Raw genomic sequence first — 4,534 nt, 5'->3', positions numbered from 1 at the left:
TCTCGTCTTTGGTGTCCAGAAACAAAGAAAATAATCTTCAGCCGGGATGTTACCTTTGATGAATCTACCATGTTGAGAAAGGTGACTTCAGCAGAATTGACCAGCCAGTAAAGAAACTTGACTCTCCTATGGTAGAAGAAGAGTCAGAAGAAGAGGTTCGACCAAGAACCTCCACAGCAACATGAATCAATTGCACTCAGAAAGGAAAAGAGGATCATTAGACAACCTGCTCGCTATGCTGATATGGTCTCTTTTGCATCACCAATTGTAATTGATGACGTTCCTGCCACTTTTAATGAAGCAGTCCAAAGTTCATAACATAAAAGTGGAGGATCTCCATGAATGAGAAAATGCAATCCCTTCAAAAGAATCAGACGTGGAAACTAGCTAGTCTTCCGAAGGGAAATAAGGCAATTGGGTGCAAGTGGGTATATGCAAAGAAAGATGGATTTCCTGACAAGAATAACATCCGCTACAAAGCAAGATTGGTGGCTAAAGGCTACGCTCAAATGGAGGGAGTTGATTATAATGAAGTATTTTCTCCAGTTTTAAAACATTCCTCCATCAGAATTTTATTGTCTTTGGTAGCGCAGTTGGATTTGGAACTAGTTCAGATGGATGTAAAAACTGCATTTTTACATGGAGACTTGGATGAGGAAATCTACATGACTCAACCAGATGGATTCAAAGTTGCTGAAAAAGAAAAGATGGTGTGCAAATTAGAAAAATCGTTGTACGGTTTGAAACAATCTCAAGGCAGTGGTACAAGCGATTTGACAAGTTTATGATAGGGCGAAGTACACAAGAAGCAAATATGATCATTGGTATTTATGCAAGCTACAAGATGGATCCTATATATCTTCTTTATGTTGATGATATGCTGATAGCTTCCAGGAGTCACAGAAATTGCAAAACTAAAGACTCAATTGAACAATGAGTTTGAGATGAAGGATCTTGGTGAAGCGAAGAAGATTCTAGGCATGGAGATATCAAGGGATAAGAAATTGGGAGGCTTTGTTTGTCTCAGAAAGAATATCTGAGGAAGGTACTAAAATGTTTTGGCATGAATGAGAAGTCAAACCCAGTTAGTACCTCTTGCTCCTCATTTCAAGCTCGGTGCATCCATGTATCTAAGGATGATGTAGAACGAGAATACATGTCAAAGGTTCCGTATGCAAGTGTTGTTGGTAGCTTGATGCATGAAATGGTGTGTACGAGACCCGATATTTCACAGGCAGTTGGGGTTGTGAGCAGGTATATGCATGATCATGGAAAGGAGCTTAGTAAGCTGTGAAATGGATTATGCGGTATATTCTGAACACCGTAGATGTGGTTTGGTCTTTCAGCAGGACAAACAAGATGGTCAGTGTGTAGTTGGGTATTGTGATTCAGACTATGCAGGTGATTTGGACAAGCTCGATCAAACTACTGGTTATGTGTTACATTGCAAAGGCACCAGTCAGTTGGAACTTCCAACTGACTGGTGCCTTTGCAAATGTAAACACATAACCAGTAGTTGATCGACGCTTGTCCAAATCACCTGCATAGTCTGAATCACAATACCCAACTACACACTGACCATCTTGTTTGTCCTGCTGAAAGACCAAACCACATCTACGGTGTTCAGAATATACCGCATAATCCATTTCACAGCTTACTAATGCTCCTTTCCATGATCATGCATATACCTGCTCACAACCCCAACTGCCTGTGAAATATCGGGTCTCGTACACACCATTTCATGCATCAAGCTACCAACAACTTGCATACGGAACCTTTGACATGTATTCTCGTTCTACATCATCCTTAGATGACATGGATGCACCGAGCTTGAAATGAGGAGCAAGAGGTGTACTAACTGGTTTGACTTCTCATTCATGCCAAAACATTTTAGTACCTTCCTCAGATATTCTTTCTGAGACAAACAAAGCCTCCCCAATTTCTTATCCCTTGATATCTCCATGCCTAGAATCTTCTTCGCTTCACCAAGATCCTTCATCTCAAACTCATTGTTCAATTGAGTCTTTAGTTTTGCAATTTCTGTCTGACTCCTGGAAGCTATCAGCATATCATCAACATAAAGAAGATATATATAGGATCCATCTTGTAGCTTGCATAAATATACACAATGATCATATTGCTTCTGTGTACTTCTGCCCTATCATAAACTTGTCAAATCGCTGTACCACTGCCTTGGAGATTGTTTCAAACCGTACAACGATTTTTCTAATTTGCACACCATCTTTTCTTTTTCAGCAACTTTGAATCCATCTGGTTGAGTCATGTAGATTTCCTCATCCAAGTCTCCATGTAAAAATGCAGTTTTTACATCCATCTGAACTAGTTCCAAATCCAACTGCGCTACCAAAGACAATAAAATTCTGATGGAGGAATGTTTTAAAACTGGAGAAAATACTTCATTATAATCAACTCCCTCCATTTGAGCGTAGCCTTTAGCCACCAATCTTGCTTTGTAGCGGATGTTATTCTTGTCAGGAAATCCATCTTTCTTTGCATATACCCACTTGCACCCAATTGCCTTATTTCCCTTCGGAAGACTAGCTAGTTTCCACGTCTGATTCTTTTGAAGGGATTGCATTTCTTCATTCATGGAGATCCTCCACTTTTTATGTTATGAACTTTGGACTGCTTCATTAAAAGTGGCAGGAACGTCATCAATTACAATTGGTGATGCAAAAGAGACCATATCAGCATAGCGAGCAGTTGTCTAATGATCCTCTTTTCCTTTCTGAGTGCAATTGATTCATGTTGCTGTGGAGGTTCTTGGGTCTGAACCTCTTCTTCATCTGACTCTTCTTCTACCATAGGAGAGTCAAATCAGTTTCTTTACTGGCTGGGTCAATTCTGCTGAAGTCACCTTTCTCAACATGGTAGATTCATCAAAGGTAACATCCCGGCTGAAGATTATTTTCTTTGTTTCTGGACACCAAAGACGAGAGCCTTTCACACCAGAGGTGATCCCCATAAATCACCTTCTTTGCTCTTGGATCCAGCTTTGACTCCTTAACATGGTAGTATGCAGTGGAACCAAACATATGTAAGGAATCATAATTCGTAGTAGGTACTCCAAATCATTTTTCTAATGGTATTTTACCACCAATAGCAGTCGATGGTAAGTGGTTGACAGGTGACAAGCATAGACCAAAGCCTCAGCCCAAAATTCTTTGCCTAACCCAGCATTAGACAACGTACACCGAACCTTCTCCACTAATGTCCAGTTCATACGCTCTGCCATCCCATTCTGTTGTGGTGTATATCTGACAGTGAAGTGCCTAACAATACCTTCTTCTTAACAGACTTTCAGAAATGGATCATTTTTGTACTCTCCACCATTGTTTGTACGGAGACGTTTGATTTTTCTACCTGCTTGAGTCCCCACAATCTTTTTCCATTTAAGGAAAAATCCTAGACCTTATCCTTTGTCTTCATTGTATACACCCAAACTCTCCGGGAAAAATCATCAACAAATGTGACATAATAGTGTGTTCCTCCCAATAAAGTTGTCTTGGAAGGCCCCCTTACATCTGAATGAACATAATCCAAAATACCTTTAGTATCATAGATTGTTGTTCCAAATTTCACCATCGTCTTCTTCCCTTTGATGCATGCTCACAAAAGCTAATTTGCAAGCCCGAGCACCCTTCAATAATCCTTGATCTATCATCAATTTCAAGGATTTTTCATCAACATGCCCAAGAGCATATGCCATAACCTAGTTGCTTCTAACTCCTGTTCATCAGTAAAAGATGCCACTGCTGCTGTCCCAACAATTGTACTACCCAGAAAGTAATACACATTGTTTCTTTTCCGAATTCCCTTCATTATCACCAGTGCACTAGAGATAATCCTCATAATCCCATATTTTGCCCTCACTTCTAAATCTTTTGACTCTAAGGTTCCCACAGAGATGAGATTTCTCATTAAATCTGGTACATAATGGACACCTGTTAAGGTTCTGATTGAACCATCACGATTCCTCAAGCGAATTGAACCAATCCCAAGTGTGTCAAGAGGGGAATTATTTGCTATGTAGACAATTCCACCTTTAGTTCTTTAAAATCAAAGAACCATTCTCTATTGGGGGTCATATGGTGGCTACACGCTGAATCTAACAGTCATAAACTGGAACAACTGGTTGATGGCGTAGCAGCGAATGTGAAATCTGAATCTGCATCATCATACTCGACCACATTTGATTTTGAGACAATCTTTCCCTTTCAGGTTTGCCTTTATTCTTTAGTATGGGGTATTGTTTCTTCCAGTGTCATTTTTCTCGACAAAAGGCACATTCATCTTTGCTCAATCTGGACTTTGACTTCGATCTCCCTCTCATTCCTTTATTCTGACTCTTCGAACGGCCTCTAACAACAAGAGATTCTGCTTTGACACTTGTGTTTTCTTGTTTGTCTTTCTTTCTCATTCATAACTATACAAGGCAGCAGTTACTTCACTGAGAGACACATCAACCTTCCCATGAAGTAGAGTAGTTTCAAGATACTCAAACTCATCAGGA

Source organism: Hibiscus syriacus, unplaced genomic scaffold, assembly GCF_006381635.1.
Source record: "Hibiscus syriacus cultivar Baekdansim isolate YM2019G1 unplaced genomic scaffold, ASM638163v2 tig00110247_pilon, whole genome shotgun sequence".
Taxonomy (NCBI): domain Eukaryota; kingdom Viridiplantae; phylum Streptophyta; class Magnoliopsida; order Malvales; family Malvaceae; genus Hibiscus; species Hibiscus syriacus.
Note: the sequence above shows the minus strand (reverse complement) of the source record.